This window comes from Dasypus novemcinctus, chromosome 23 (genome assembly GCF_030445035.2).
Source record: "Dasypus novemcinctus isolate mDasNov1 chromosome 23, mDasNov1.1.hap2, whole genome shotgun sequence".
Lineage (NCBI taxonomy): Eukaryota > Metazoa > Chordata > Mammalia > Cingulata > Dasypodidae > Dasypus > Dasypus novemcinctus.
This window is the reverse complement of record NC_080695.1, coordinates 65060922-65080783: the sequence shown is the minus strand read 5'-3', so window position 1 is coordinate 65080783 and position 19862 is coordinate 65060922. Positions and strand designations below refer to the sequence as shown.

General features: G+C 50.9%; 1 protein-coding gene across 6 annotated transcripts in view; it reads left to right on the top strand.

Annotated features, from left to right (window-relative positions):
* ABAT (4-aminobutyrate aminotransferase) overlaps nucleotides 1-19862 on the top strand; it is a 103174-nt gene that overhangs the window by 17066 nt on the left and 66246 nt on the right. Inside the window, exon 2 of one of the 6 annotated variants that reach the window (XM_058286492.2) lies at nucleotides 6203-6293. The exons of 3 other annotated variants lie outside the window; for them this stretch is intronic. The gene's annotated coding sequence lies outside the window, so the exon portion shown is untranslated. Of the gene's footprint in view, nucleotides 1-6202; nucleotides 6294-17155; nucleotides 17476-17571; nucleotides 17713-19862 lie in introns of those variants that run through there. 2 more of the 6 variants (XM_058286493.2, XM_071211370.1) reach the window with 2 other exon arrangements.

The window sequence follows — 19862 nt, the reverse complement described above, 5'->3', positions numbered from 1 at the left end:
CTGCCCAGGAATGGTGCCACACACACGGAGAGCTGACATAACAAGATGACACAACTAAAAGAAACACAGATTCCTGTGCCACTGACAACAACAGAAACGGACAAAGAAGATGCAGCAAATGGACACAGAACAGACAACTGGGGTGGGGGGCGGAGAAGGGGAGATAAATAAATAAATAAATCTTAAAAAAAAAAGAAATTTGAACGTGGCCGAGTCAAGTAGGTAGGACATGGAGAGTCCGGGAGAGCTCCCTGCTTGCCCCAAGACGGGGCGTGGGGCCCAGGGCCCTTGTGCTTGGGGCCTTCCAGGGAAGTGGGTATTTGCTTCTTGCCCAGGTTTGGGCAATGCCAAGCTGAGCAGCTGCGGCAGGGTCAGGCAGGGAGGAGAGCTGCTGCCCGCCGGCCGCTCCCCATGCCTGGGCCAACCTGGTTGGCTCCAGTCTGGTTGTCCCTCTCTCAGGACGAGGCAATGGGCTCCCCAGGAGAAGGTGGGGAAATGGGGACCTGGGAGTGGGGGTGGGCAGCTGGCTGCCAAGTGATTGCAGAGCGTTCCTGGCCACCTGCCCCCATCATCTCCTGCCCAGGGCGTGGGTTCCCCTCTTTCAGGAGCTGAGCAGCCTGGGATCGGGCCGGCCCTTCCAGCAGCAGCTGCCCGGCCAACAGCTCGGCTTGGTGCTGGCCATCCAGGGGGTCTGGTGCTGGCAGCTCCTGCAGGGCCTGCTGCTGGCCCGGGGGTGTCTGCTTCTTAGACCTTCCTATAGGGTCAAGGAAGTTCTGTAGCTGGCAATCCCCCGTGTCGCTGGTGCCCTGAGTGCCCTGAGGCTGGGGATGTCTCTCTGGGCCTCAGTTTCCTCATCTGTAAAATGGCAACAGTACTACCATTTGCAACAACCAAACTGGTGGTTATTTGGTTTATGTGACCCAGTGACCTGGGTTGAACGCTTTCTACCTGCCAGGCTCTGAGCTTTGCCTGAATTATCTAATCCTCTCCATAGCCCAAATTGGCAGGGGGAGGGTCCTCTTTCGTGGATGTAGACACAAGAGTTTTAAGTTTTTTAGCCAAAGGCACACAGGAAGGAGAAACCAGGAATTGGATTCGAACCCAGACCTGCCTGGCTCCAAAACTCAAAGCTTTAAGCACGGGAATTCCCTTTGAGCATCTGCATGCCACGAGTCCAGACCCTCCTTCCATTGTTGAGCCTTTATTCATCCAGTCTATGTATACTTATTCCTTTTTAATGTTAATCTATTTTCTGACGGGGAGGTGGTACAAATATATGGCAAAAGGTTCTCACAGCCCCACCTGGTCTACAGAGAAAATACGTTTTCTTTCCTCATCCCCGCCTCCCTAGAGGCAGTTCTGCATTTTACAAATGGTCACTGTTTGGCACTCTGCCTTTGATCTTTAACATATCACAGAAATCTTTTCCTCATTCCCCTCTGGCTGCAGAGTATTCTGTGGCAGAGGAGATGTACTTTATCCCGTCGCTCCTGATGGGCCTCTAGATTGTTTGCAGTATTTTGCAATGACAAAAGAAACTGCAATGGACAGCACTGTCCATCATCAATTCACACATGTGCAAATATTTCTGTAAGATAAATTCCTAGAAGCGGAATTGCCACAGCGAAAGGTATGAGTGTATTACTTTTAAGTATACTTTTTGTAAACCTTTTCCTTGTGAAATATACATACAAAACAGGCCCCAAACAAAAATGAACAGCTCTGTGACTTTTCCACAAAGCTAAAATACTCATGTAACACCCACCAGGATAAGAGAGAAGCCCTCTAGAACCAGAAGAGAAGCCCCCAACCCGTTCCCAATCACTTTCCACCCCCAGGTTACCCTGACTTGTGAAGACTCTTCCTTGCTCTTCTTTTTAGTTGTAGTCACTACCCAAGGATGTGCCGTCCTTCAACATTAGAGATTAGTTTTGCCTGGTTTTTAAAACTCTAGCTTCTTTTGCTCACCATAACGTTTGTGAGATTTAGCTCTGGCTTGCCTATGTGGCTTCTTGGTTCATTTTCAGTGTTGTGGGGCAGTCCACTGTATGACTGTGACACACTTCACCTGTTCTACTCTTGATGGACAATTGGGTTGTTTTCGGCTCAGGACTGCTATGAATAGTGTTGCTAGGAACACTCTAGAACACGCCTTTTGGTGAACATGTGAACACACTTCCCCCGAGCAGTGGAGTTTGGGGCTCTGGCGGCAGGTATCTGTTCTACGGTGGACGTTGCCAACCAGTCTTCCAAAGTGGCTGCCCCATTTGGAGAATCCCCGTTACTCCGCATCCTCTCCGGCTCCAGTGTCGTGCCTTGCCCTAGTGTATTTTGTCATTTTATCCCTTCTGGTGGGTGTGGAGTGGTTTTTAAATTCCTCTAGTTCCTAACTGAATTTGCACATCTTTTCAATATGTTTAATTAGACATTTGGATTTCCTCTTTTGTGTGGTGCCTGCTCAGGTCACTTGTCCACCTTTCTTTTGAATTGTTTTTTTCTTATTCCTTTCTAAGAGTTTTACCATGCTGGATAACAGCCCCTTGGCCAGGTAAATGTTTGGCAAATGCCCTCTTTCACTCAGAGGCATGATTTTCATTCTCAGTGATAACTTTTTTTTTTTTTTTTTTAAGATTTATTTATTTCCCTCCTCTTCTTTCCCTGTTGTCTGCTCTCTGTGTCCATTCGCTGTGTGTTCTTCTGTGTCTGCTTGCATTATCAGGCAGCACTGGGAATCTGCATCTCTTTTTGTTGCATCATCTTGCTGCGTCAGTACTGTGTGTGCGGCGCCACTCCTGGGCGGGCTGCACTTTTTTTACATGGGGCAGCTTTCCTTGCAGGGCGCACACCTTGTGTGTGGGGCACCCCTACACGGGGGCGCCCCTGCGAGGCACGGCACTCCTTGCACGTGTCAGCACTGCACATGGGCCAGCTCATCACACGGGTCAGGAGGCCCTGGGGATCGAACCCTGGACCCTCCATATGGTAGACAGATGCTCTATCAGTTGAGCCATGTCTGCATCCCAGAAGTTTTTATCTTAGAAAACATCCATGCACATGTGTAGAATTCCCATAACACACCCCTTCACCTATATACCACACCATTGTGGAACATTTGTTACAGATTATAAGATAGTATCATCAGACAATTATCACTAACTATGGTCCAAGGTATACATTTGGCATATTTTTCCATGCCCCCCATTATTAACACTGTACATTTTCACCATTGATACAAGAATATTACAGTATTGCTTTTAACTATAGTCCATAGGTTATGTTAATTGTGTTTTCCTTGGTTGTCTACGTTCCCACCATCCTGAATAGTGACATACATCCGTTCTAGCTCACAGAAGGACACTTGTGCATCTGCACCATCAACCACGTTTCTCACCCTCCTCTGGGTTCACTGTGTTATTCAGTCCCTAGATCATTCTTCAGCTTTCTTTCAGTTGACGTTCACATCCCTAGACTACCCTTTTCAGCCACAATCCCATTTATAAGCCCGCTGCTACTCACTATAATGTGTTTCCACTCAGTGATGACTTCTGATCATTAGAATTTTTAATTTCAATAAAGGCCACGTTATTAATCTTTTTCTTTTATGAATAATGCTTTTTGTGCCCGTTTAAGAAATCCCAGGTTGTTTGTTCATATTGTTCCCTCCGTTATCATCTAAAGCTTTAATGTTTTGCATCTGATGTTTATCTCTACTGTCCACCTGGGATTAATTTTATGTATTGTGTTAGGTAAGATCAAAACTAATAATTTTCTGTATGGATAACCCAGTGGACTCAATACCACATAAATCAAGTGTCTGAGTTCCCGCTGTCTGTTCAGTTGCACTCATCGCTGTTTTATCTTTGCCCCTAAGCCACACCGTTCTAATGGCCGGAGCCTTAGAATATGGTAGACCTTGCCGCATTGCCCTCGAAAGAGGCTTTACCAGCCAATGCTTTTACTGACAATTCGACAGAAATTTCTTGCATGCCCAATATGTACCAGGTGTATAACAGTGAGGATACAATTTTAAGCACAAACACAGCTCCTGCCCTAAAGAAATGACAGTTTCTTAAGGGGCTGGAGAGGAACCAAGTAATTATACAAGCAGAGGGAATGTGTAAGTGTGACAGTGCCACAAGGGGAAGGCACACAGGGGCAGGAGTGCGCACAGAGGGGGATTTGAGTCCGTGGAGGGAGATGTGGTGGCCAGGGGAGGCTTCCCGGAGGTGGTAACTCTGGACTTGGAATCAGAAAGCTGAGTAGGAGTTCAGGACTCGGGAGGGCAAAGCATTAGCCGCAGGGAACAGCATCTGCAGAGGCAGCGGGGGCAGAAACTAGATCCCGTGGCTGAACCCAGAGGGCAAGGGAAGGCAGAGAGTTTGGAAGGGTGAGCAGAGATCACACCTCGTGGTCTTTAATCCACTCAGGGGTGGAGGCGGGGACGGGGGGGGGGGACGGGGGGCGGCGCTGGTTTTTATGCCAAGAACCACCATCCTGAGAAAAATGGCAAAAGTTCACCTTGAGTCTTTAGATTGCGGGTGGCTGAAAGAGCCTTTCCAGCCTTCCTAGGACTGCCGCTTGCAGGAGACAGAGGCGTGGGCGACCTCTGGAGGAACAGATCCGTCCAGTTTAGCGTCACTCCTTAGCTCCCCCACCTGCGCCTCACAGTTTTGCTAAGAGTTATTAGTTGTAAAGCCACAGGTTCCTTCCCCACGCAGTGCGCCTGAGCGCCCCAGGGCAGCAGAGCTCGGGCCCCTGAGCCTTTTCTGCCCAGCCTGGCCAGAGTGCCCAGCCTGCTGGGGCGTTCCTGGGGTGGGCCGTGGGCCTGTCGCTGTGCCCTGGGCATGCATGGCCTCTCGTTTGGCAACGCCTCTCCCCATCCCCCAGAGGAAGTAGCATTATTCTCACTTCACCATTGAGAAAATGGAAGCTCAGAGTTTAAGCCACTTGCCCAAAACCAGATGCTTCCAAGGGGCAAAAATGACCATTTCTGGCTTCCTATAAAATAATTTATTTTCCAAACTTGAGTGGTACGTTTTGTTTCCTTTTTTTTTTTTTAAGGAGGCCCCAGGGATTGAACCCAGGACCTTGTACATGCGAAGCAGGCACTCAACCACTGAGCTACACCTGCTTCCCTGCTTCACAGAATGCCCTGTCGATACCCTTCCCAGTGTCATGGTTAAAAGCCTGTTGGGGACCACCCCTCTCTTTAGCACCTTGTACCTTGTGCTGGGTTCTTACCAGGCTTCTGGGCTTTTCTTTAGCTAGTCTGGCTGGAATTAGGCTGTGTGCTGGCATCAGGAATGGCTTAGACAACACCAATACAGAGGAGGCAGCTGGGACCGTGGTGCTGGTTTCTGCTGCGTAGATTTTTAAAATCTATGCGGATGTGGCTCAAGAGATTGGGCTCCCGCCTACCATATGGGAGGACCCGGGTTCAATCCCTGGGGCCTCCTGGTAAAAAAAAAAGCGTGCCCATGCGGCAAGCCAGTGCCTGCGCAAGTGAGTCACGCAGCAAGATGGTGACGCAACAAAAGAGAGACAAGGGGAGAGTCAAGGTGAAGCGCAGCAGAGACCAGGAACTGAGGTGGCACAGGTAACAGGGAACCTCCCTCCACATCAGAGGTCCCCAGGATCAAATCCCGGTGAATCCTAGAGGAGAAAAACGAGAAGAGACGACAAAAAGAGAAGTAGATACGGAAGATCACGCAGAAAATGGACACAGAGAGCAAAAAACCAGGGGGGGGGAAGGGGAGGAGAAAAAAATAAAATATAGACATAAAAGAAATAACAATGAAACAGACTATTCTGGAACCTGCATTTGAGAATATTTTCCATATTGAAAATTCACCCCGGGTTGGGGTCCGAGGGTCTGAAAGGCAAGCGTGTGCGGCTGGTGCCCGGGAACGCTGGCCTCCGGCGCCATCACCCTGCCTAACCAGTGTCTAGGAGAGCTCGGCTCTCTATTTTGGGTCTCCTATAGTCTGTTGATGCCACGTGGCTCAGGATTTGGGGGAAAGCTGCTGAGTCCACAAGGCATCCTTCTCCGTGGGAGAGAAAGAACTTAGATGTCTGTTAAAAGACCGGAATGAGAAGCAGATGGTTCGTACTGGCTGCGATAAGAGGCCAATGCCTTGCTTTAGTTTTAATTTTCTGTAGGAGCCAAATGATTGTAAAGATTGCGTTTCCTCTGCCTCTGCAGAATCACTGTGGAGGAGAACCAGAGAAGCTGGGCAGCCGGACAGGCCTGGGCTTACAACCCTACCTGCCACTTACTTGTCACAAGAGCAGGGGTAAGTTTTGCTGAACTTTTCCTGAGCCTTGGTTTCCCCATCTGCAAACTGGCACCACCACTGTAGCCCAAGGTGTTAGGAGTATCCTTGAAGCTGGAAACCAGTGAGCATGGGGCGAGTCTACAAAGCCTTGAGATAAAGCCCTGAACCTCCTTTAGCTTTCTTTGCCTTGTTTTTCTCATCCGCTATATGGGAAGAAGTCTTCCCTGTGATGGACCAGGGCTGAGTCTCAAAATGAATGATGTTTACAGTCAACAGAGAGACACAGCTCAGACTTTTGAAAACTGAGCAGGGCCTCTTGCCCTGGGACACCAGTTCCATTGTTTGCCAGGCCTCGGGGCAGAGCAATTGACCCAAAGGCGAGGACAGGTCAGCAGTGCCCAGACGCTTAGAACTCGGGACCCGGAGTTGATTGTGTAGAACCGAGCACCTTTGTCTCATGCGTGAGGCATCCTAGACAAGTTGGTGATCAGCTCAGGCTCTGGAATCGATCGCACTGCAAAGCAAGGAGCTTTCTTCATTATCCAGCTGAAATCTGCCTTCCAGTTTCTCCCCCTCTTGTTTTGTAACTTACCCAAGATGACAAGCACAGTAAAAGGCAGAGCAGGGACTCGAACTCAGGTCTAAGTACAAAGCTTAACACCCTGAGCCCATTACCTCTGTAATGCGGGTCCCTGTGGCTATGCCATCCCAGGACCCAGCAGGATCAAAGGAGGGCTGGGAAGACCCAGACAGGGGTTGCAGGAGAAGAGAACAGCCCTCTCCTAGGAGCTCGAAGCAGATGGGACTGTTCTCCGGTCCAGGCCTGCCCTTCCCCTTGCCCGAAGATGCTGGACGGCTGATGGGGCCAGTTGCCGTGTGACCGGGGAGTGTTCTGGCAGCCGGGTGCCCTGGGAGCAGACCAGGAGCCCTGGTGTTGGACTGGCCTGTCTGAGCCAAGCCAGGGTCCTCCCCGCCGCCTGGGGACGAAGGTCGTCAAGGCTGAGTGATGCCCTGTTGATTTCGAAGTCAGCCTGTGCTCCAAGCATTTATCAGCATTCAGGAAACAATTTGTATGGAACATCCTCTGTGAAGTGGAAGTGAACAAGGAGCCTACATTTGGGCTGGGGGAGACGGTCATCAGTGAACGAGTGAGAAAGGCGTGGATGAGGGTATTGGCGATCCGATGCGGAGGGGGGGGGCTACTTTAGGCTGGCAATCCAGGAAGGCTTCTCTGAGGAGGTGGTATTCGAGCTGACTGGGGGAAAGCGCGTGTCGGGCAGAGGGCCCAGCCGATGCAAGAATGATGTCTCATTCTGCCAGGCTGACTGTAATCACGGACCCCAGGCTGATTGACTTAACGGCAGGAATTTAGAATCTAAATATGGGAGCCTAGACGTCCAAAATCGAAGGATCAGCAGGGTCTTGCTTTCTGTGGAGTCTGTAGGGCCCGGTGGTGTCTTGCTGGCGATTCGTTAATTCAGTTTCTGCCTCTGGCACTTGGCCATCTGTCTCCTGTCCAGATTTCGTCTGTTTGTAGGGGCTCTGGTGGCTTTGGGTTCAGGCTGGCCTCACCGTCCCTGATAGCCTCTGCAGGGAGCCTGTTTGCAGACGGGTTCACACCCCCAGGACCAGGCTAAGGCTATGAGCATGTCTTCCTGGGGGACAGGGTTCAGCGGGTGACACCTTAGAAGGCAGCCTGCTGCGGCCGAAAGTCAGGGTCAGAGGACTTTGTAGGCTGGAGTCAGCAGGTTGGGTTTATTCTCTTGGCAATCGGATGCCTTTGGTAGGCTATTAACCAGGGAGTGGCAGGGGGGGAGGGCGTACCTCCGTGGTTGAGCACCTGCTTCCCATGCTCCAAGTCCCAGGTTCAATCCCTGGTACCTCCTTAAAAACAAAACAAAACTAAGAATGCACTTGGGAGTGGCAGATCTCTTCCACTTTGAAACAGTCGCTCTGGTGCCTCTTGGGAAGTGGATCGAAGAAAGCCCCCGTGGAGCAGGGAGACCACTTAGCAGGTTCCGAGGGCCAAGGTGGCTCAGATTCGGGTGGAGATAGGAGAGGATGATCCCAGGTAGGAGGAGAGCAAAGCCAGGACTGACCACCGTGGAGCAGTTAGAAATAAAAATAAAAAACAAAAACAAATCCCCTGTGTGCGAAGCCCTGCAGACTGGGAGAAGTGCTGGGGTTGGCATGCCTGGCTGTGCAGCCGGGAGCTCCCTGAGCTTCAGTCTTCCTTTTTTTTTTAAGATTAATTCATTTTATTTATTTATTTCTCGCCCCCCACCCCACACACACACACATTGTTTGGGCTTGCTGTCTGTATCTGTTCTTTTTTTTTTTTTTAAGGAGGCACTGGGAACCGAACCCGGGACCTCCCATGTGGGAAGGAGATACCTAATCACTTGCGCCGCCTCCACTCCCTGCTTATTGTGTCTCTCATTTTGTTTCCTTGCCGTGTCATCTTGTTGCGTCAGCTCACCTCGCCAGCCCATCGTTTTAGCTCACTCTCTCACTTGTCTTCTTTAGGAGACACCAGAAACTGAACCCGGGACCTCCCATGTGGTAGGTGGGCACCCAACTGCTTGAGCCACATCTGCTTCCCAGTGTCTTCCGTTTTAAAATAGAGAAATCAGAGCTGCTTAGCAGGTGGAGAGGCCGTGAGGATTAACTGTGATCGGGGCTGCAAGGGGCCGAGTCAAGTGCTGAACATGATGATGACAATGTTTGTCAAGTGACTGTCTAGCAGCCGCAGCCTCGAAACTTGAGCAATGACGTAAACATACGCTGGACCTGAAGGAAGAAGGCGGTGTGGGCAAGCAGCGGGAGGCCCAGCTGGTGTGGCCAGAGCCTCGGTCCGGCAGGGTCAGCCAGCAGCCTCCGGCCTGGTCCTGCGACCCCTCCAGGGCCCCCATGTTCTCCGCAGGAAGGGCCCGGGACCAGGCAGACCTGCTGAAGGTCACCAAGAGGTGACGCAGCCACCTTCGGGGCGGGCCGCCTGCCACACTGGGCACACGTGTGTCCATTCATTCCACTCAGTGATCCTGTCTGGGGCTACAGATTGGTGCCAGGTGTGGGGACACAGAGGTGAGCCTCGTGCCTCTGGTTCTGGCCTTCTCAGGGCTTGCAGTTCACTGGGAAAGGGCCATTCACTAATAATTATGCAATTAATTGGAAGGGGAGCCGGAACTGGTAAAATAGAAAGAGACTCATTTTTGTTGATGCATAACTGAAAATGGGGGAAGCGGTCTTGGCCCAGTGCTTAGGGCATCCGTCCACCACATGGAAGGTCCGCGGTTCAACCCCGGGCCTCCTTGACCCGTGTGGAGCTGGCCCATGCGCAGTGCTGATGCGCACAAGGAGTGCCGTGCCACACAGGGGTGTCCCCCACGTAGGGGAGCCCCATGCGCAAGGAGCGTGCCATGTAAGGAGAGCCGCCCAATGCGAAAGTTCAGCCTGCCCAGGAATGGTGCTGCACACACGGAGAGCTGACACAACAAGATGATGCAACAAAAAGACACAGATTCCCGTGCCGCTGACAGTGGAAGCGGACAAAGAAAAAGACACAGCAAATAGACACAGAGAACAGACAACCGGGGTAGGGGGAGGAGGGGAGATAGATAAATAAATAAATAATAACAAAAAAACTGAAAACGGTAAGCTGCACTGAACTTAAAATGCACAGCTCCATGAATTTTTACCTGGTAAAACACCCATGGAGCCAGCACCGAGGCCAAGATCAGGCAACCCTGGCCCCAGAAGCTTCCTTTCCCATTTAATAGCCCCCAGAGGGTAGCCCTTGGTGTATCATCATGGCTCAGCTTTACCTGTTGTGGCAGTTTGATATTAATGAATTCCAAAAAGGAGATACTGATTATGTTTGTAGACTGGTCTGTTCCTCTGGGCGTGATCCCTCTTGGTTGTATTAGATCCAGCTGAGATGTCTTTGATTAATTACATTACGATTAGGGCTTTGATTGGACCCTGCTGGGCGGGCAGGGTTGAGTTCTTACCCCCTTGGTAGGCTGTATAAATGGACGCTCAGTCACAAACACAGGGAAGGGGAGCAGGTGTGGCTCACCTGATAGAATGTCCACCTACCACATGGGAGGTCCAGGGTTCAAACCCCAGGCCTCCTGACCTGTGATGAGCTGGCCCACGTGCAGTGCTGATGCGCTCAAAGAGTGCTGTGCCCTGCAGGGGTGTCTCCCATGTAGGGGAGCCCCACACACAAGGAGTGCACCCTGCAAGGAGAGCCGCCCAGTGTGAAAAAAGTGGAGCCTACCCAGGAGTGGCACCGCACACACAGAGAGCTGACGCAGCAAGATGACACAAGAAAAAGAGACACAGATTCCCGGTGCCACTGAGGATGCAAGCAGACACAAAAGAACACACAGTGAGTGGACACAGAGAGCAGACAATGGAGGGGAAGGGGAGAGAAATAAATACAATTAATCTTTAAAAAACAACAACAACAACAAAAAAGAACACAGGGAAGTAGACACACGAAAAAAGACGTGGCAGAGGAGAGAACCTGGTTTTGACGCTGGAGCCCTGGGGAGAGTTGAGCCATTCACCTGATAGTCTACAGCTGACGTTGTGAGACCAGAGCAGCTGAGCGCAGAAAGAAACAAGCCACAGGAAGAGAGATGAGCCTCACGCCAGCCTACGGCTGAGATCAGAAGAAGCTGGACCCACGGAGCCTTAAGAGGAAGAAGGAAGGCTGAACCCTTGCAGGCATCACCCGCTATCTTGCGTCAACACGTGGCAACAGACTTTGGGAGAGAAAATACCTCTTACGGTACCCTGAGTTGGGCTTTTAGGGCCTTGTGACTATAAGCCACTACCCCAAATATAAAACCAACAGATTTTTGGTACTTTGCGTCAGCACCTTTGGCTGACTAATACCCCTGTTTCTGAGCTTCAGTGGAACCAAGCAGCAGATTCTCTTGGGTGTTGGGCCCCTCCACCAGTGGGTGGAAGTAAGGGCTGTGACAGAAGCACGTACCATGCCATGAGAGTGGACAGCAGCAATTTGTAGCCAGGTCTGGGGAGGACGATATAACAAAGGCATTCACACTTATCGGGCACCTGCTGTATGCAGGCCCTACTTGTATAAAGCGGCGGCAGTGAAGCAGTAGAAGGCCCGGGCTCTGGGCTAGTTCCCAGTGGGTTTGCCTCCCAGCTCTACTTCTTGCTGTAGGGCATAGCCCTGGGTGGCTTGCTCCATCTCTCTATGCCTTGGTTTCCCCTTTTGTAAAATTAAGATCGTAATAGATCACCATACATTCCACATTATCTCAGTGATCAAAATGGACAGGAAGCTCTCCACACATGGAGTGCACCTGCATGTGGGGAGGGGGAGCCAATTTTAAAAGGGAAATAGAATAGGGAATGGGAAGGGGCAGGGCAGGGCAAGGGCGATTTAAAACAGGGTGGCAAGGTCTTCATTTGCACAGAGACCCCAAGAAGATGAGGAAGGGACCCACGTGGCTCTCTGGGGAGGAGGCAGGGGAAAAGATAAGAACAAAGTTTTTATTAATTATTATTGTGGTGAAATATATGTGACATGAAATTTGCCAGTGTAACCATTTTAAGTGTGCAGCTCAGTGGTATTCATTACATTTGCAATATTATGTTCCCATCACCACCATCCATTACCAATATCTTTTCATCACCCCAGAGAGAAACTGTCCCCATTAAGCAGTAACTCCCGGTTTCCCCTCTCCCCAGCCCCTGGAAGCCTCCAATAAGTGGAATCATCCGATATCTGTCCTCGTGGGCCTGGCTTCTTTTGGAAATGTTTATGGCTGCATCATATTCCATCGCATGGACACACCACATTTTCTCTATCTGTTCATCTGTTGATGGACACTGGGTTTGTCTCCCGCTTTGGGCTACTGTGAATAATGCCGCTGTGGACATTGTTGTCTATTTGAGCCGCTCTTTCAATTCTTCGGGGAAGAGCAAAGCTTGTGAGGTGGGACTCACATTTGAGGAACAACGAGGAGGCCAGTGTAGCCGGGGCAGCGTCGAGGGGAGTGGAGGCAGGGAGGTGGGGAGAGGAGGACAGAGAGGCAGGTCCTGTGGCCCGTTTGGGGGTTTTGGGCTAAAAGGAGGCCTGGCTTGCTCTGACTTGCGTTTTCGGAAGGATGCCCTGGCTTGCGTGGGGCTGACCTGGAGACCGCAGGAAATCCAGAGCAGAAGCAGGGAGGCCGTCAGGAGGCCGCGATGGCTAAGGGTGCATAGGTACTGTCGGTTCGGTTTCTCTGGAGAACCCTGGCTAGGACAGAGGCACGGGGAGGACCTTAGGGGTTTGGATCTGACTGGCAATGGTGGAGCTGCAAGAAGGAGGCAGATTCTCCATCTGTTTTTTTAAGGCAGAACCAACAGGTTTTTACCGATGGATCAGAAGGGATGCAAGAGAGACACGCAGGTTCGGAGCCTGGTACAGGCTGTTCACAGCAAGCAATAACACCTTTCCACACATAAGAGTGATAGTAATTTTCCACTTAGATTTATTTCTGTTAAGAAGCAAGATCATTTCAAGAAAAAAAGTATATAAATTGGTAAATACAGAAAAATTCAATGGAATGTAAATGCTGGCTTTGGGAAAACGTGCATAGCACATGTTTCCAACACGTTAGTAGGAAAAGGAGGCAGTCCCTCTGCACTGAAGGCAGCTCTGCCATGCCAGGGCCTGGATGCTTTCTTCAAAAATCAGACTCCTTGGAATCGTGAAATAGGATCATCAATTTGCTACTCAGACGATAGGACAGATAAGTGGTTTCAAGTCTTGGAATGTCTCAATTGAGGTTCAGCAAATTTTCCTGGAAAGGGTCAGATGGTAGATATTTTGGGTTCTGGGAGCCAGATGGTCTCTTGCAGCCACTCGAGCCTGCCTTTGTAGCACGGAAGCAGTCATAGCAGCCGTAAATGAAGGAGTACACACACGTCCCAATAAAATTTTATTTACAAAATCAAGCAACTGGCTGTCCTATGTCCACCCTTAGCCTAGAATTTGAATTCCGTAAGAATGTCCTCTTTCCACACTTTCTAGCAATTCTGGGCTTCTGAACCCCAAGCCTGGCTTCCTCCACCAGCCTGGGATAAGGCAAGAGAAGCTGCACTTTGCAGGAAGTACAAATGCATCCAAATCTCTGGCCATGCTGACCTCCTTTTAACTTTAAGTGTTTCCACTTGGGGATTGGAATCCAGTTTGACCTAGTTTAATGCCTAAAAACTCGTGTCCTTTATATAGTCCATTCGGAAGCTCATCTTTTTTTTCCTACACCTTCAGAAACCAAACTGAACACAAATCAATTTTCAGGCACCTCTGGGGCTCTCTGCTAATGCCACATCAAGTTATTCAATAGTTTCCTATAATTAAACATCTAGACACATTCCGGCTGCCGTCGGCAGTGCACGTGTCCTGCTGTCGTTTCTCTCTGTGTATTATTTGAGAAAATGAGAGTCTTTTCTCCAGACTTTTGATAAAATTAATAATACATGTAATTAAAGATGATTCAGAAAATACAAAACAGGTAGGAAAAAATTGGACTGTTACTCCATAGCGCTCCTATCAAAGGAAAAAAAACAAACAAGGAAACACATTTCTTTCCAGATTCCCTCTCCTTGTGTTTTGGTTTATGACTTTGTTTTTGTGCCTCTACAAAATTATCGCCAGCCTGCACATAAAATTTTATGATCTTTGCTCTCTCATTACATTGCCTCAAAAAGCATTCCCCTGCATTTTTATAGAGTTTTTGGTAAACGACGGTATAATCAAGTTGTACCACAGCTCATTTGAACAATCCTCTATTGTTGGGTGTTTCATCATTTTCTGCTACCCACTCCTAAATTACAGGGCTGTGACCATCTCTGGCACAGACTTGGTCCTTCAGTCTGGATTACTTGCATAAGTCAAATTTCCTGAGATAGAATTTTTTGGGATCAAAATCTTTAATATTTCTTGGTCCCTTGTGGCTACGTTATTCTCCAGAAAGGGTTGGACTCAGAAGCACTCGAGCAGGGTCTGGTTGGAGGGTGAGCTGCAGATAATGTTCTCCCTGTTTCACCTGAGATCAGAAGTCCAAATACTGAAACTCCTGGTGGCTGGTTGGTTCCCGGGGTGGTTGGAAGGATGGATTGTTGGTTGATGGGTTGGTCATTTTTCCTTCTGGCTCTCATGGCAAAGAGAGGAGATGGACTCTACACCTAAAACACATCCTCAATTCCACAAAGCAATTCAGACAGAAAGGCGGTTGGCAGTTAGATATGACTTATGAATTCCAAAAAAGAAATATCGGTTATGTTTGTAAACTGGCCTGTTTCTCTGGGTGTGATGCTTTTTGATTGTGTTAAATTCAAAGGCTTTATATTTACCTGATTAAATAAAGGTTAGGGCTTTGATTTGACCATGTCATTGGGCGTGCAGGGTTGAGGCCCTTCTCCCTTGGTGGGCTGTATAAACAGATGCTCCGGCAAGAACACGGAAGTAGAGCCACAGAGAAGATACACAGAGGAAGAGAGACAGCACCGTAGACCCGGGGAGGCCCCAGAAAGAGATGAGCCTGATAGTTTGCAGCTGAAGAGAACAGAGCAGCTGAGAAGCTCTGAGAAACAAGCCTTAAGCCAGCCTGCAGCTGATATTGGAAGAAGCTGGGACCACTGAGCCTTAAGAGGAAGCAGGAAGGCTGACCCCTCGCAGACATCACCTGCTATCTTGGTTCAACACATGGCAATAGACCTTGGGTGAGAAAGTACCTCTTATGGTACCTTGAGTTGGACTCTTTGGGCGTTATGTCTGTAAGTTTCTACCCCAAATAATTCCCTTTATAAAAGCCAACAGTTTCGGGGACTTTGCATCAACACCCCTTTGGCTGACTAGTACAGGCGGGTTTCATAGTTCCTGAGATAAATGATGCTTTTGCTTGAGTTTGACTGTATCCATTTATTTGCCCACATTTCTTGGTTGAGCCCCTCTGCCTCTGGGTTAAGGACTTTGCAAAAAGTTGCAACCAGTTTTAGATAGTTGGGTTGTTTTGGGAAGTCACTTTACTTCCGAGCTCTCCATTTCCTCAGGTGTAAAACAGCAATAGTAAGAATTCGTCCTGCAAGTACTGCATGAGCCCCTGGTGTGGGCTGGGCACTGTGCCGTTTTGGAGTTGCAGTCCATGTGTGGACGGACTCTGTGGGCTTGTGTGGAGTTCAGACATTAAAAACATGCAAAATAAGTGTATAAGTGCAAACTGATCAGTGGAAAGAAAGACACACGCAAGGAAGTATAAGAAATTACAGCAGCACAGCGTATTCCAGTGGGGAGGTTAAAGAAAACAAGTAGATAACATGGAATGTTTGAGAGTGTGAGAGGCATAGAAGATGGCCCTGGGAGGAGCAAGGGAAGCAGTCTAGGAGCTAGCATGTGCAAAGGCCCAGGACCACAGAGCTCTGTGCCTTCCAGGAATCAGAGGCCAGAGTGGCCAGAGCAGAGCGAGCAAAAGGCAGAGCAGTGTGACTTGATTTGGACAGAGATGGCCAAGGTCTAGGGGACTTCGTAAAAGGTCAGGAGCAAATTCTGAACTGAAGACTGGAAGCTGGAAAATGCCTCTGTCCCTGCAGGTACGTTGCAGGAAAAGATGACTTGAGCTGAGAGCAGATAGAGCTGATATGCAGGACCGCCCGTTAGAGGTGCCTAGTGAGCAGACTCTTGGACCAGGAAGGAAGCTGTGGGGATGGTGGGTCGGTCGTGGAAACCATGAGTGTGCGTGCGCTCTCCCAGGAATGGATGGGGTTGGATGGATGGACGAACAGGTGGGTGGGTGGATGGATGGACCGACAGAGAGAAAAATAAAACCTAGGTTTTATTCTACTTAGATTGAGCCATTTGAAATCGCTGCTTTTGTTGGTCCAAAAAATTATCAAATATTTGATTTTATGCGGGCTGAAGTGTTTAGGTGGAAGGGTACTGATGCCTGACATTTGCTTTGAAATGTATCAAGAAATAGAGCTGAATTAATGGTTGGAGAGGTAGATATATGATAAAGCAAGTGTAGTAAAATGTTAACACAGGCGTTCACTGCAAAATTCTTTCCACTTTACTGTATGTTGGAAATTTCCATAATACATTCATGAGAAATAGTGGTCAAATATTGGCAATTTCATTTGCTTTTGCCTAATAGTTACCCCTCATTTGGCCAGAGATCCTTTCAGGTTCCCAGTCTGTAACACGGGCAGATCTGCCTCTTGGAGCCTTCCTTTGGCCTTGGGGGGCATTCGGTGGCTCTCCCTCCCCGAGTTCAGGTTGAATTGCCCCACCGTGCTGATGGCTGTGCCCAGTGTGCCGTATCTGGCTTGCAATAATTATAGATTTCCTCTGCGATTTGATTCCATTGGTTGCCGTGACAACGGCGCACGAGCTCGACTGAAGCGCCGTCGCCGTCATTAGAGCCAACGCGTCTCCTCCGGGCGCCCCCACTCCCTGGCCGTTGCCATGGCAACTGATGAGCCGCACGTGACCGAACGCCGCGTCCTCCCATCCCCCAGCCCTCCGTTTCCTCTTCTGGGCACAAAGCGTTGACCCCAGCTGGGGCTCTAATGGGGGGGGGGGGGATAAATTAATCGTCTGCCCACTGCCCCACCTTGGCTCTCTGCCTGGTCCCCGGGAGGAGGGGGGGAGCTCTGGGGGCTCTTAGTCTGCAGGAGAAAAATTTAGGAAGAGGCCCCAGGAAGGAGAAGGGAGAGAAGAGCCTCTTTCGGAGGGTCCCAGATGATGCGGCTCATTGCCCCCATCCAACCGTGCTGGCAGTCAGGCGAAATCTTTTGAAAAAAAACCCTGCGTCCTCTCGGTCTTTAACTCTTTCTTCGGCCTCTGCTTTGTTCCTGTGCAAAGGCTTTCCTCTCCAGCTCGGTCATCAAATCCCCTTCTGCGTCCACCTCGCGGTCTCCCCGTGCCGCGTCCCCCTCTCGCCCTCTCTCCATCCCCGTCCTGTCCCCTGTCGGGGCACCGGAGCGCATCCTCCTCTCCTGCTTTGCTCCCGAGGCTCTGTCCTCGCTCCGGGGCCTGAGCCCCGCGTCTGCCGCACTGGGCCGCACCTCTCGGGAGGAATCGGCCGGCCGCGTCCCCGGGGCTGCCGGACGCCACGGGGGAGGCGGTTTAGGCCCGAGAGCCGGGCTTGCCGCGGGACCCTGCCTGCCGGGCTCCGTGAGTGGCCACGTGCGCGCGCGCACACGCGTGTCTGTGTGTCCACGTAGCGCACCCAGCCGCTGGCCTGTGGACGTTTGTCGCAGCACGTGTCTGTGGGGTTGCGTGTGCGGGTGTCCGTGTATGTGTGCGCAGGTGCGCCCACGTGTGGCTGCCTCTCAAGGACACGCAAACATCCGGGACACGTCTTGCCAGGATGCTTTGGGGAGCGATCGCAGCGGGACCAGCCCCTTTAAAGTAGGAGCCGAATTCAGAAACCAGGGTGGGCCTAAAAATGACAGGAGCTGGCGTTTACTGGTTGGCGTGCAGAACCCCTTTGCACCCAGGGTCACCCTGAAAAGGCGTCTCTGCTCTAGCCCCAACATAAGCCCTTCTGTTGCGAGGGCTAAAATGGCAACCCTCTCCGGGTTCGCTCTGAAGCTCAGGCGCCCGGAAGACCGAGGGGGGCGCTGTACTCCTTCCGCAAGGCAGAAGGGGTTTGCTGGCGAGGCTGTCTTCGCTGACCCCCTGGCTGGCGAGAGCAAGCGGGAGGCCGCTGAGGACAGCAGCCCCCCTCTCTGCTCTTGCTTTGGAGGTCGATGAGACATTCGTTTTGAATTTGTCACTGGAAACGGCCCATACCCCAAGAGGTGGCCAAAAAGAAGCGATTGCAGGGCGAGGCGTGGCGCGTGCCTGCCTTTCAGGGCCTGCGGTGCGTGTGAGGGCGGGAGGCCGAGGCGCCCGGCCCTGGGTGGGGGGCTGGAGGCAGCCACACTGGGTGAGCGCCGGCAGGGCACCCTGGAGAGGGGCAGAGCAAGGCCCGCAGCCCGGCCCCAGGCGTTTCCAGCGCAAGCGGGAGCAGCTCCCTCTGCATGCGGGGCCCTCGCGCTCGGCGGCCTCCCGCCACGATGCCAGCCTGTGCCCCCGCCGCACCTTCCCCAGGGCGTGGCCGCAGCCTGCCTGGCTCCATCGCTGTCATCACGGGCCGAAGCTCTGATCACCTTTTTTTTTTTAAGATTTTTTAAAATTTTTAAATTTATTTATTCCCCCCCTTCCCAATTATGCTCAGCGTCTGCTGTGTCCATTCGCTGCATGTTCTTCTGTGTCCGTTTATTTTCTCATCTTCTCTTTAGGAGGCACCGGGAACCAATCCTGGGACCTTCCGACATGGGGGAGAGGCGCTCAATCGCTCGAGCCTCCTGAGCTCCCTCATCTGTTGTGTCTCCTTGTCTTCCCTCATGTCTCTTTTTTGTTGCGTCAGCTCACTGCCCAGGCCAGCTCACCTTCACCAGGAGGCACTGGGAACCGAACCCGGGACCTCCTATATGGTAGACGGGAGTCCCGTCACTTGAGCCGCATCTGCTTCCCTCTGACCGCCTTTAAACTTCCTTTCCTCCGTCTCTGCTTCCGGAACGCTTTAACATCCACCCCAGCCGAGCCCCCTCCTCCGTCCTGCCCGGGCGTCACGCTTTGTACACCCTACTGAGCTCTCGCCCCACGTTCGCCCCAGTGTTAGTTTCAGACCAGTGGGGAAAGTTGCATCTAGATTATAATACTATATCGGTGATAGATTTCCCGAGGGTGATAATTGTATTGAGGTTATAGAGGAGAATATCCTTGTTCTTAGGAGATACAGGCTGAAGGATTTAGGGATGGAGTATCATGATGTCTGCAACTAACTCTCAAGTAATTCAGAAAATAGATGATTAGATAGAGGCAGGTGATCAAAAGAGAGCTGAGTGACAGGGGAGGGATAGATCCAGAGATGGAGCACAAGTGTGGCAAATGTTAGCACGTGGTGGGTCCGGGGTTGTTAGCGATTGTTGTGAATCCAGGGTGATTGCTGTGCTACGCTTGCGACTTTTCTCTGGGTTTGTAAATTTTTGAGTGCTGGTTCCCACCCACCAGGGCACTGCCAGGCTCTGTGCACAGAGTATCTCCTGTCGCCCTCGGGGTGGGGCCCTCTATCGCCCCCTTTTCCCAGTTCAGGAAACAGGCAGCTTGCCAAGGTCGCGTGGCTGGTTGAACGGCAAAACCAAGAGCAAGACCCCCAGGCGCGTCATTCCCAAACCCACGCGGCAACTCGCGCTCTGCTTCCGGGTGATCACTAAGGCTGGCTCAGCAGTCCTGTACCTCTAGAAGTGCCTCTGGTTTGAGTCTGAGTGACTTCGACTCTGCTGCAGTGTAAAGGGTAAGAGCACTGGCTCTAGAGCCAGCCTGGGTTTGCACATTGGCTCGGCCACTGATGGCTGTGAGACCTTGGGCAAGTCACTTAACTTCTCTGTGCTTTGGTTTTTCTTTTTTATTGGTAAGAGAGGAATAATAATAGTACCTGCTTCTGAGGGTTCTGAAAATGAAAGGGGCTCTCCCATGTAAAACGTTTAGAACGAGATTTCAAGCCATAGCCA